The following is a 14,234-nucleotide window of genomic DNA, read 5'->3' as shown; positions in this document are numbered from 1 at the left end:
CACTGTCTATTTAAGTTAATCTAATTGGTGGCCAATTATTTTAACATTCATTCTTTTTCTTGTGCCCCAAAGCCAGTCATACAGAAAGCCAGTCATACAGAAACATTTGGAAAATTATTTTCTTTCCTTTTCAAAATGCTATAATTTCATGCCAAAAAAAATACTGATTATATGTTTGTCTTAAATGGCTCCAGCATAGCTTTCTGCATTCATTTTAATGATCTCTGCTAAACTATTTCCTTTGGGAATGGATCTTTTATCGCTAATTAGGTTTTGCAAACTGTTGACCAGCCAAGTGGAAAAATATAGTACGGGGCATGTATATGAAACCATTGGTACTATTCAACGTGGTAAAATGGAAGAAAAAGAAGCTAGATATAAAAGATTATAAGGCTCTTGTTTTTGTCAGCTAATTTTGCAGCTCACATTTGCCTGTACAGGGGGCAGATCCTTACTGATCTTTAAAATATAAAGCCTATCTCTATTTTTTTTAAAGAAGAAAACAAACATTTAGTTTTTGCTGAGCAGGCTTTATTCTACATACAAAAGTGTGCTAGTCAATTACATTGAAACAATTTGTTTTAGGTCGCTAAACATCAGAAGGTAGCATGACTTAATGCCAGCAATATTTTGTATAAGTGCAGAGCAATTCAGATATTTCAGATTAAAATGGAAACAGTTGCATGGGATGTATTGACAGGAAGCTAGTGAAGCAACAGGGGGTTCTGCAGCACTATGAATTTATTGCCTCCCTCCCTTTCATCCTCTCTCTCTGTAACAATTCTCTTCTTCAGTCCTTGCAAAATAGTATCTTATATTCAGATTAAATTAATTTAATGACTAGCATTTATACACATGGCATTATACATAAATACAGAAAGAAATAATAGCAATGAAATTCATGGTTGTAGATTCCTAAAAGCCTGTGTATTGTATTATTACCCTGCATAATTGATAGATGGATAATGTTTTTTCCTTGAAGTGGAAGATATATTTTATCTTTTTCTCTACAGAAAAAAAATTATGGTTCTTTGGGAGACAAGCGCAAAACTGAAAGAAAGAATGGAAAGGAAACTAGCTTGGTATGATATTTAGCATGTTGGACAAGGACTGAAGAACCCCATGTGTGAAGTTATGATTCTCAAACTGTGAATAGCCCAAGTTGGTTCTTTGGTTTACAATTAAAAGACCTAAATTGGCCATATAGATCACACCTGATGAGAAAGCACATCATAAGATATATATGTTAGATGGTAGTCCTATGGTCCCTGGGAGAGAAATGCTCTCACCACCCAAAGAGAGAGAGGTCCATGGGGAGACAAAACAAGGTACTTTTGGGAGCCTTTACTGCACAGTGACCGTCTTTACCCTTCTTCCTCATACTGAATCAGACCATTGTCCCCACCAGCTCAGGATTTTCAACACTGACTGACATCAGCAGTTTTGCAGGCAGGATTATTGCTTTGCTCTACTTGCAGATGCTGGGGATTGAACCAGAAACCTTTTGCGTGCAAAGCATGTGATTTATCCCCAGTCTATGGGCCTTCCTTTCCTGTGGTATCCCCTGCAATACATTTATAAAATTTTATCCCACCCAGTTAAATTTAATGAACTGCCACAGGACTACAATATTAAATGGGCAACTGTAAGCTAATTTTGTTTGCTGACAAACTAGAAGACCAACAGTTATAAATATGCTGGGCACTTAACAAGATATGAACGTGTATGTATTTTTTAAAAAATGACACTATTCCAGATTTGTTCTAGTCACTCAGTCACCTCCCATTGACTACCCTGTCTTGTCTGTTTTAATAATTTTAACTGTATTGTTTTCTTGTTATTGTTTATTGCTGTGATTTACTGGTTGTGGTGGGTGGGTGGGTTTATGGGGCACTGTATTTTATTGTATTTTAATGTTTTTAATATTGTTGTAAGCCACCTCGATCTCATTGGAGAGCCAGGGTATAAATAAATTAGTTGTTGATGTTGTTGTGAGCCTTCAAGTCATTTTCAACTTATGGCAACCCTCAGGTGAATCTATCCAAAGGTGTTACAGGCAAATTTCTTCAGAGGGAGTTTGCCACTGGCATCCTCTGAGGTTCATATTTACCACACACACACACACACACACACACACACAGAAAGAATAAGAAAAAGAAAAAGGATGGTGTGGTCCATCATGGGACAGAACTGGTTTCCATATTGCTGCAGATAGCTGCCTTGCCTTTAGACAGATAAAACAGCATGCCTACTTAGCTTAGCCACCACATACCTCTTTTCACCACTTCTGCTTTACCACAAAAGCAAGAAAGCCATGAAAGGATGGGAAAGCAATATTCATACCATGGCTCCCAGAATCTCCCACAACCCAAAGATATGCTGGCTGGGAATGATAGTAAGTATAGTCCAAAAAGGAAACTTTTCCAAGTTATAGGAGCTCCAGAGAGGCCAGATCATATGACTGGTGGGCTGTGTTTAGTTAGCAGAGCAAGTCTATCTTTAAAACTAAAATGGCAGGGAGGAAAAAGCAAACTGCTATGTTTGACTTCCTGATGTGCTATCAAGCATTATAAAAAGGTTTTCACTTAGTCTGAAGCTTAAAAGAAAACAAACTAGGTCAGGTTATTGGAGTGGTTCTTGGTTCAGAAAGGCACAAGCCCCAGAGGCTACTGTCAGCAAGAGTACTTTAGATAATTTCGCCTTGCTTACACTATGTTATCATAGAATGCCAAGCGTTCCACCAAGTTCAAATCTTGTTGTATGGTGCAAAAGTTAATCAGCAGCTAAAACTGAAAATGAGCAAAGCAGCTGACAGTTAATCTTGGGCTCCTCACTGTTTCCCTTGGGGCTTAATTAGACTAGACTTTATATGTCACCTTTCTGCAAAGGAGATAATGGTCCAGGTGACTCACAAGATATAAAGTGAATAAACAGCAACATTTAAAACAATTGACAAGACATTTAAAAGGGAACATATAATTCATTTTTTAAGTAGCACTATACCCCCCAACTGTCTCAATTTGGCATGAACAGTCCAGTTAACAGTCATGCCATTTTTTTAGATGCTTCTAAATTCTTCCACTTTTTCTCTCTTCCCCCATTTTTCTCCTTTGTCATCAGCTTAATTCAGTTGCTACAAACTGAGTTCAAATTGTAGAAGTCCTCTGTACTCAGCAGGGGGGAGATGACAAGCTGGTGCAGAATCTTACCCTTCTCAGTAGTTCAAGCAAAAGCAAGCTTCTTTACCATCTCCTAGCTTGTGTTCATCCTTCGTAATAACTTATGTCAACTTGACTGCACCCCAGTGTTGTTCAGCCATCCCTGCTTTCATATATGAAATGTTGGAGGGCATGCAACTGCTTCACTTGCTTCCAGGTCATTTCCAGGCACAATTCAAAGTACTAGCTATGACCCATAAGGTCTGGTGCAGCTTGGTTCCAGACTATATGAAAGACCATATCTCAGTGCATGAGCCAGACTGCTGGCACACTACAGAATTCATGCAATTTGACACCACTTTACTTGTGATGATTCAATGTGGTGGAATCCTGAGATTTGTAATTTGTTGTGGCACTAGAGCTCTCTGATAGAGAAGGCTAGTTAACTCATAAAACTGGAAATCCCAGAATTCTATAGTATTGAGCCATAGCAGTTAAAGCAGTGTCAAACTGTATGAATTCTGCAGTGTAGATGCATTCCCATCTGAGATCTTTGAGGAAGACTTTCTTCTCCTCCCCACCACTATCATGAGCCTGTCTGATGAAAACATGTGAGATGGACTTCTCGATGGCTTCTCTTTGGATGTGGAGCTCTCTTCCATCAGAGATTAGGCTGACTCTTCTCGATTATCCTTCCACTGGTAAGTCAACATCTTTTCATCTGAACTTCCTTTAGTGATTAATTGATTGTACAGAGGGGTCTTTTAAGGAGGTGTGAAAGTTGTACATTTAGTTCCATGTTCTTCTACAGTTTCATGTTAGTAGCTTATATACTGTATATACTCATGTATAACTCTAGAAATGTTAGTAAAAAAATTGACCCAAAAACCTGGGTCAACTTATCCACGGGTCAACGTAAGCACTGTATGTTAACTTTTGTCAAAACCATGCCCTGATGAAAGGTGAGAGCTTAATCTGTTGTCAGAGCACCTAAAAGCATTAGCCCCCTCTACTATCTCATCCATCCAGCCTTTAGCATTAGCATGTATGTTCGGAAACCTCAGCAGGTCCAAAATGCTGTGGCTAGAACGCTGACCGGAGCCAGTTATAGGGAGCATATAACTCTTGTATTGAAACAGCTTCACTGGCTACTGGTTTGTTTCTGAGCACAATTCAAAGTGCTGGTCATGACCTATAAAGCCCTACACGGCTTAGGTCCAGACTATTTGAGAGACCCCATATGAACCACCTAGAGCCCTAAGATCCTCAGGAGAAGGCTTTCTCTCAGTCCTACCACCATCCCAAGTTCGCCTGGTGAAGACACAAGAGAGAGTCTTCTCAGTGGCTGCTCCCACCCTGTGGAACTCCCACAGGAGACTAGGCTGGCCCCCTTACTGCTGGCCTTTCACTAGCAAGCAAAAAATTATCTCCTCTGTCTAAGGCCAGCAGTTTACACCTTACTCTACACTGGTTCTCACAAATCAGTAATTGTAAAAAGTTGTACAGTTTGAAACTTAATGGAGGGGAAGCAAGGATCAATGTTCCTCATTTGTATAATTAGAATGCAAATTAGAGTGATTTGTATAATTAGAATTTGCATAATATGTAAATTAGAGGCTCAGATTCTAAGAAGTGAAATATGGCAACACTACTCATATCCGCATCAAAAATGACTTGGAGGGTGAAAGAAGAAAGATCAGGGCATTTCCAATATTCCTATAAATTGAAACATCAATTAAGGCCACTGGAAGTAAATGAGATCCTCAATGATAATCCATATTATCTCTCCTCTTCTTAAAACAGTAATTTAAAAACAAAATGATTGGTATTATGAAAAAAATCAAATATAGGTGGAGTTCAGAATTTAATATAGGAATACAATAAATTGAGAATATCCCAAAACAAACAACAAAATTGTAAAAGTCTATGATTCCCTACTTGTTTAAAGCAGAATCTTAAGAATTTCTGGCTTAAAACTGAAACATATTTTTTTTACAAAAGCTGAAAAAGATCTGTTTTGAAAAATTTGAGATAATCTCCCAAATAAATTGCAGAAGAGCAGGAGTAGGAAGGATTCTTTTAAATATGATTTTGCTTTTTGTATTTATAGCAGCAATCCTTAAGAAAGAGAAGTCACCAAAATTTCAAAATCAGACAGTCAATTCATAGCTTTGGGCAACTGACGTCCAAGACAATTACTGTAAATTTTAGGTGTAGGATGATGGCTACTGGGTTTTAAAACTTATTTATTGTAGTACCCTGTGGCACATTGGATAGATTTTCAAGTAAATGTGTACTGAGGTTTTCATCTCCTGCACCAACTGACATCAAACAAACCAAATAAAACCACACTGAATGATTACAAGTTATGTTTTACTGTAGCGCTGCACCCAAGTGAATTTCAAAGAAATCCACAGTGTTTGCTTTAAAAACTCAGTTTGAAGTCAGTGAATATTTCCTGTTCTGGAAAAAAAATTAATAAAAATGACTAAAAACAAATCTAATCACTTACAGATCACATCTAATGAGATAATTTATAATTGTAGTTTGCAAAGATAAAAGACAGACACAAAATAAATTATGGAGATCAATAAATTGTATATTTTACACAGCTGAGCAGCAAAGAGAAAAAAACCTGCTTTCAGTTTTCCTTATACATTTATGAAAAACACTTTGCACTAGCATACCATGACATCAAAAACATGCTAATTTTAATCATTGTAAAAAGGGAAGCACACCTAGATAAATACTTACAATTAGGATATCATTGTTTCCTAATTCTGTTTTTTTTTTTTGGGGGGTGGGGGGTTACATTTTAATCAGGCAATGCAATTATCACACATTTCTTCTGGAATAAAAGATTACATTTTAGCCTCATCGGAGCTGAAACATATTGTAAGAACAACTGCTGATTACAGTGATAACTTCTAAAAGCCTTTAACTTATGCATATGGTTAGGAGAAAATTTGCACTTCAAACAATAGATTTAAACCTTTTTAGAATTCCAGTTATACCTGGGCAGAAGTGCTATACTAGGGATTGTCATCTTTTGGTCCTCCAGATGTTTTGGACTCCAACTTCCACAATACCTGAACATTGACTATACTATCTGGGACTTCTGCACGTTGGAGCCCGAAATATCTAGAGGACTAAAAGCTGAGAACTACTGCTTTATACAATGGTCACTTGGATAGGACTCCTCTTGGAATCCTATCATCCAAACTACATATGTTGGTGACTGACCTGTTACTCCAGAAGATAATTTTTGTCCTCCATGGCTACACAAGCTCCATGGCTTCCCCTAAGGCGCATCTACAAACTTTTCAAAAGGAAGCTCCTTCTGGAATGTATTTTAAACAGTGAGGTAGGGAAAGTTGAGTATAAGTGACTGGTCCAGGGTATTCTAGTGTGCTTTATGATTCAAATGGAATTTAAACCTGAATCACCCACGTCAATCCATCAGTGTGACCAATATAGCACTATGGCATCATCGAATAATAAGTGTTTCCACTCATTTATTTATTTAGTCTGGGGAGGAAAGCATCTTTCTCCCATGCTTAATTCATGTTATTAGCATGATTGGGGGAAGATTATCCCACCCATCACACTTATCCCGTTAATACCCAGCGACGGGTCCATTACTGTTTACAGATGTTAGAAGAATGGGATAAGAACATGGGGGGGGGGGGGGGCGGCATGTGATGAATTAAGCACAGGAGAAGGACACTTTCCTCTCCCGTGTGATAATCTCCCATGTTGGTGTAAGGAAGTGGGGAGAAGGAGAACATGCCATTTGGAGATCACTGAAGGAAAATTGGAATATATGCATAATACATAAAAAGCAGTTCTGTGTATGTTGGCCTCGGGGAAAGAGAAGTAGTCAGCTTGCATATCATCTGATGGTAAGCAAAAGATTATATCTTTCTCATGCCATTGCAGATAGCCTTTTTAAAACAGTTTCCCACAGTATCTTTCTGTTTGTGCTCTCCAACCATTGAAGTTTGGAAGGATACTGCCTCGGATATGAAACTGGCTCCATATAAGAACAGAGGATCCAGTAGAGAGAGAAAGAAGATCATATCCTTGGCTCTCTGTGGAGAACACAGCAACATAAAGAAGAAAGGGACTCTACCCATAACATAGAGTAGCACCTGCTTTCAAGGAACAAAACCATGCAAATTAGCCACTAGAGGGTGAAACACATGGTCAAAGTGAGGGGGTAGAAAAGGAGTCAGGATAATTTGGCTCCTGGAGGCATGGGTTGGCCCCTGTGAGCACAGCTCACCTTGGGAGCAGGCCATGTGGTCAGTGGGCTTCCGACCCTCTTCTGGCCAGAGCGGACTTTCATGCCCATCTGCTCTAAATCCCCAAACTAGACAAATGAAGGACTTCCAGCCATCAAATTTCCCAGCCTCTATACCCCTGCACTCCCAGACAATGATACTAGCAAAAGCAATATACTTCTATGCTTCTTATCAGTGCACTTAAGCACGCCGTAAGCAGTTTACAATGTGTAAGCTAATTGCCCCCAACAAGCTGTGTACTCATTTTAGTGACCTCAGAAAGATGCCAGGCTGAGTCAGTCCTGTGGCTGCAGTACTGGCATTTAACCACTGCTCCACCAGGGCTCCTTTTTGAGGCAGAAAGAGCCTGTTACAGGCTGAGAAGGGAGGTTAGTTAAGAGTAATTGGCATGTCAACAGCTAGACATCTTGCCAAGGAATTCATAAAGCACTAGAAGAGAAAGTTGTAGGTCCTTCAGCTCAAAGGGCTTCCTAGGCTAAGCAGAGCAATCTCACCAAAGATCACCTGTAAATCTTTCTAGAGAGATTATCACACAGCCCAGAAGGATGGGAGCAAAGTGGGATGCTTCCATCCTTACCGCATCATCGTGAGAAGAATTTCACATGATGTCTGGTGACATCATGCTTATCCCATCATTATCCCATCAAGTGAAGTGCTGTGGAACTGTCACTTTTTATTAATGGGAGTTTCCGTTAATAAAAAGTGATAATTCCATGGTACTTCACTGATGGGATAATGACAGGATAGGTGTGACATCACTGGATGTCATGTGATAATCTTCACATGATAAGGATGGGAGCATTGCACTCTGATCCCATCCTTTTCGGCCATGTGATAATCTCCTAGGGAGATGAGGTCCCACTAAGACTTGCAACCTTCCAATACCCCAAGTGGACATTCCATCCTGTTAATACTTATCATCCCTGGAGATTGATTTCTCTTAATATTTACTACTAAATGAAGTGTGTGTGTGTGTGTGTGTGTTAAAATATATATTAATATATATTAATATATATTAATATTTTAAAATCACTAGTGCAGCATGAACACACAGTTGAAACGATATAGGCTGGTGGGTTCAACAAGCCCCACCTATGAAGCCATCAGCCATACCAACACTACATATAATTGTATGTATTTCTAACCTTTTACTCACATTTCTATTAAATTAAAAACCTTCAAACATTGCAACATTTCCTGATTTAAGGCAATATATTCTTATTAGAAGACTACTACACAATTTAGCTAAAATTGGAGTATGTTAGGAGGTGAGTGCCCCTCACTTTTGTCTTATAGTCCTGTTCCTCTGCCTCTGTGAACCCAGGAAAAAGAATTAAGATTACATATAGAAATGTCCAGAAGCAAACAGTGCCTTTAGCAGAGAAACAATGCCAGAAAAATGACTGCAATAAATAATAATAAATTCTAAAATATAGAAATAAATCATTCATCCCCCCCCTCCAAAAAAAAAAGTATATGCCATTCTCCATAACTGTGATGTTCCAGTGTTTGGAATATTCATTGTTGAGTACATTTTAAAAAACAAGCCCAGAAAGGTTCACCATTAACACACAATGTAAATGAAATGGGGGGGGGGGGGGACAGTTTCACTTTTGCAGCAGGCACCTGAAGGAGTTGTTGAGTATAATCTCCTTGGGCCAGAACGGTCATGGACCTATACTAACGGTATCCAGAAACTGAAGTTCTATGGACAGTAACTAATCGCCAGTCAAATTATACTTGACTCTTTGTTCTTCGATTCAACATTTTCTGCCCTGCTGTAATAAACAGTTGCATATTTTTTTTGCAAAGAGATGTCTGGAATTTAAAGTTGTTCTCACATATAAAGTGCAGTTTTAAGATTGCTCAGTACCACTGCATTTTCATTTTATTTGGCACAACTGATCTTTCAAATGCTTCAAGCACAGATTTTAACACCACTTCCAGGCCTAATTCAACATTCGAAAGCATGAAACCATAGGAAATCTACCATGTGGTCTCCACATGGTGAAAGTTTTTGCTCAGAAGAGCATACTGTGTTAAATGTATCATCCAAAATGTTTTTGTGGCTACTTTTCCGTGCATTGCAATATGTTCGTGAGATCTTCTCATTTTTCTAAGCACATCATGTTTCGTGGATCATTGGTTTCCAGAACATCTTCATCCTTCTAAGAACAAACTACAGGCAAAAATGAATAATTTTTGAGCCATTTCTGTGCCTAATTGTTCTATATAATTGAATTATATAGCACTGCAGTCTGCTTCTTTGAATGTCACCAAGCTTTTTCCTGCTTCCTGCATACCATTATATCCTCTCCCCTCTCTCTCCCACTCCATCCATCCCTGTGCATCCTGTTCGTTCCTCATGACACAAGCATTGCAAAACTGAAGTAGCTTATTCCTGTACAGCCATCTCCACAAAAATCCAATTATCAGTCATATGTACTGAAGAAGAAGACTGAATAATAGCAGTGTGGCCCATCTCAATCCATTTCCCCAAATTACTAAATGCACGGTGCTTTTCTTTCACATGAAAGATGATAGGGTGAGGAATGGAGGAGAATAAACATTGTACCTTATTGCGAGTTAGACAGCCTGTCTGGGAAGAAATAGCTACAGTCTCCTGATAAATTCTATAACATATCAATCACTTTCACTATCTAATTTTTCTGTAATGGTTTCTCACAACACATGCCATGCTAATATCTACCTTGGAATCCAGATCAGCAGTTTGGAAACATCCTCCTCAATACGTCTTAGAAAGAATTATGCTTCTATGCTATTAATGTTGATCTTTTTATAGAAACAAAATTTTATAGAAAGCCTTTGATTACATGATACTCTAATTTGACCAAAATTATAGCCAATATAAACAAATATTATTATTTTTTTAAAAAAAGATAACCTCAAACAATGCATCGAAAATACTATGGATTAAAAGGGTGGAAGAGATACGGAAAAGATTAATAGGAGTCTGTTGCCATTTGCAAAGGAAAATAAAAAATTTCATAACGACTTCTAACAATGATTTACCTTTCTGTACTCATATGACTGTAGCCAATATTCATACAGTATAGAGATATCAAGAGATCTGAAGTTTATAGCAGTATGAAAATCTACCAAGGGGAAAAAAACAAGAGGGAATCCATTCATCCCACACATACAAACAGCCCAATAATAAGAGGCACAAAATGTTGGGAGACTGAAAGCAGCAAATATCACAGCTGGGTGGCAGGCAATGGAAACATACAAAAATCCACAGCTGGTGCTGGAAAAAAGAAAACCTGAATGAGAGAAGGAAATGGAATGGACTCACTAGACAAAAAGGAGGAAAGAAAATAATGGAGAACACTGTAATTGTACAGAAAAGCCATTTCCTGATTTACACAGTAAATGGGCTAGATGACACATTTAGCAGGAGGTGTTTCCTCAAGAGGTGAAATACATCTATTTCTCATAGCACATGATTTTTCTCACATGTTTTGTGTGTTTTCTTTTCTTATTAGTCACTGGTAGGTAAACACAGACTTAATATGCAAGGTTGCTGAGGAAATCCCATTCATAGAGGGAAAATTCTTGGGAAGATATATTCATCTTAAAATTTCGGCCACATTCCCACTACATAATAACCCGATTTGCAAGTGGATCTCAACCAGTTTAAATGGCCCTTGTTCATACTTGCACCAATTTCCTGATGCGGTTTGTGAAGGGTCCCCAGTGCTAAACCCATTTAAAGCACTTCTTCCGGATCCACTGAATTATCCGTATCTTTTGCAATGAATCAATTCATTGCTAGTGTGAACGAGCTGCAGATCTGAATCAGTTCCCTGTAGGAGTCAGCCCTGTGACATGACTCCATGTTGAATCGATTCAAATGTGAACGTGAAGTGGAAAGGTTAGACTGCTGTTCAAATAGTGTGAACATCTATTTGGCGCTAAACATCTGCCCTGCCTTCTCCAGCAACTCCATCAGCTGAGGCAGCCTGGCAGTAGCATCCCTGGGGGTTATTTTAAATTTATCTATTTTACATATCTAATGAATTTAATTTGGAATTTGATGCTTGTATTTTAGTTAAGGGATGAGGGATGGAATTTTAGTTTATATACGTTAAGTACTGATTAGTTAATTTATGTATTTGCTTATGTAAATTGTTTATGTATTTTATGTATTTGTTCCTGTAATTTTGTAAACGGCCTTGATCCTTTGGATCAATAATAATTTTATTATTATTATTATTATTATTATTATTAAATTAGTTTATCAATTCATCTCAAAAACTGGTTTATTCTGTAGTGGGAATGAGGCCCTAGTTTGATCCCAAGAAACTATTTTAAAGTATCCTCAGAAGGAGAAGTGACAGCTTCGCATAGGTATCAGTGAGAAATCTGTCTAAGTAAAAGAATTACACACTGCACCCCACTTGTTCAACTCTACTTCTTAGTTTCACCTGTATAACTTTAATTTTTTTCTAGTAATCTCAGGCCCTTTGAACACAACACACATCTGTTGGAACAGCATCTTGAAAGACTGGCAGATGGAAAGGTTACAATTTAAGATTCATAGCCAGGTGAGATATGACTTATTTCCCAGAGACACTTCTGCTGCCAAGCCTCTGCTATCACAATATCACTATTATGCCCTTACTATAAAACTGGTATCTTGAAATATGCAATTATGTGCATATTTGGTTGGGCTTATTAAAGATATTGTCCTGCTGTAGAATTTGGAACTGAGGTGACAAAATCAGACAAAGCAATGTTTTAAATGGTGTATAATGTTATTCAGAGTTCAATTACATTTTAATGTATGTTTTTATCTACGTTGTATTTGTGGTTAATTGTAAGCTGCCTTATGGAGGGAAGGCAGGGTCTATACAATGTGAATGAATATTAAGCCTCAGATTCTTTCCTCTTGCTATGACAATTTACCTTGTGCTTTTGTTTCTGTTCTAACTAAATATGATACTAATTGCATGCAAGGAATTAATATGTATGACTTTAAAAACATAAACAGCCATGACTTAAATGGGGCACAACCAAAAATGGGAGCGCTGAATGCAGGAAAAAGATGAGCTCCCCCCCTCCCGTCATGGTCCCAAATTTTATTTATTTGTTGTTGTTTTTTTAAAAACACCCCAAAAGTCGCTTTTGAACTAAGTTCTCCTTGGCTTCTTACATTGTTATGAACTGCTTAGCACTGGCGGTGGCTTGAATTTCTCCATGATGCTTACATCATGAAGTATGTTATTTATATTTTCCTTATTAATTGGACTCATATTCTGTTTCTCTTCCTTCAGTGAACTCACCGTGGCATCAGTAACTCCCAATTTTATTCTCACAGAAACCTTGGTGAGGTAGATCAGGTGGGAAAAGATGGCTGGTCCCAAAGTCACCCAGTAAGTGGGAAACAGAACCTTATCTCCCAAGTCCCAGAAGAAAACTCTGAGCAATGGCTCAGAGTAAACATGCATAGGATTAAGGAATGCTCTGATAAATCTCAGCTGCACAGTATCTCATATCTAATGTATTGGGAGATGGCAAGCAAATTTTGCAAGCAAGTTGTGCAGTTATATTAATCCCTTTCCTAATGGGATTATACTAGCAAGGCCCTTCTTCACTGTGGAATTTCTGAGACAGCTACTTGTAATGAGTTCTGAAAATGATGAAGATGATGTAAGTCCCGCATTTTACAAAAACACCAAAAGGTCTCTGAAAATAGGATACAGTGCAGGAAAAGCAGTGTGCACTTTTATGAAAAGTTTGCAATAGGACAATAGCTTAGATATCAAATGCAGTTGGTAGCATTAGATAAACTGCTCTTTTTGCCAGACGAGTGTGTCACAGAATACATTCTGAAACGACACAATTTTGTCTCAAACTGTAGTATGCCAATATAAATTGGTGGTTTCTTTTTACAAGAAAATCCTCAACCCATTGACATCTCATGCCAAACTCCTATTGCAGCAGCACAACCAAAGTATCACTTATAGGCCTGGTGAAGGAAAAAAACTAAAATGGGATGGCTTTCCATTTCGACTTGAGAATATGCTGATAGGCTCAAGGCTGATAGATTAAGTGAATAAAAGAGGTCTATTTCCTAAACTATGCTCTAAACATATCTTCCTGGTTCATTCTTCACATACCATTTCCCAGGGAGGCATTCTGAACAGAAGCTGGCAGGATTTCCTTACCGAAGTCAGCAGAAAGAGCAATATTATGTGGTCCACCGGGAGCTTAAATACCAATCTGTCTTCTATATACACAGTCTCACTGAACTAAAGTGCCAAGGAGATGAAAGCACTCTGAGTAAATGCCTGATAAGGCTCTCTTTCTCTCTCTCCCTTCTGGACTTATTGAACTGCCCAGATGTGTGCCTCAGAGGAAAGTTTCAAAAACAGAATTTTACTTTAAAGACTGGGTTTAGCTGGAAGCTAAAATCACAATCCTCAGTCCTTTTTTTAATGTATTGTTAATGTTCCCTAAACAGCATCTGAAGATGAATTTCAAAAGTGCATCATTTATTTAAGCCTTCCCTTACCAAGCAAACACACTAAGGTTTAAAATGGCCAACCATTTCTACAACCAAAAAAGCAGCCAAGTGTGCATGTATAAGAAGGAAGTGGTAACTATGAGCTCCCTGTGTGGCTGGGGCCTTCAAATATCTTTGTCTCTGTAAAATTGTAGCTGCACCACAGAATAGGCATGAATTAAGATTTTTCAGCTAGTGATAAACAGTATAATAAAGTACAGTGCACCCGCATCGTATGCTGGA

Source organism: Sceloporus occidentalis, unplaced genomic scaffold (assembly GCF_023333645.1).
Source record: "Sceloporus occidentalis isolate IW3139 unplaced genomic scaffold, rSceOcc1.0.p SCAF_7, whole genome shotgun sequence".
In the NCBI taxonomy this organism is placed as follows: Eukaryota; Metazoa; Chordata; class Lepidosauria; order Squamata; family Phrynosomatidae; genus Sceloporus; species Sceloporus occidentalis.
This window is presented reverse-complemented; position numbering follows the sequence as displayed.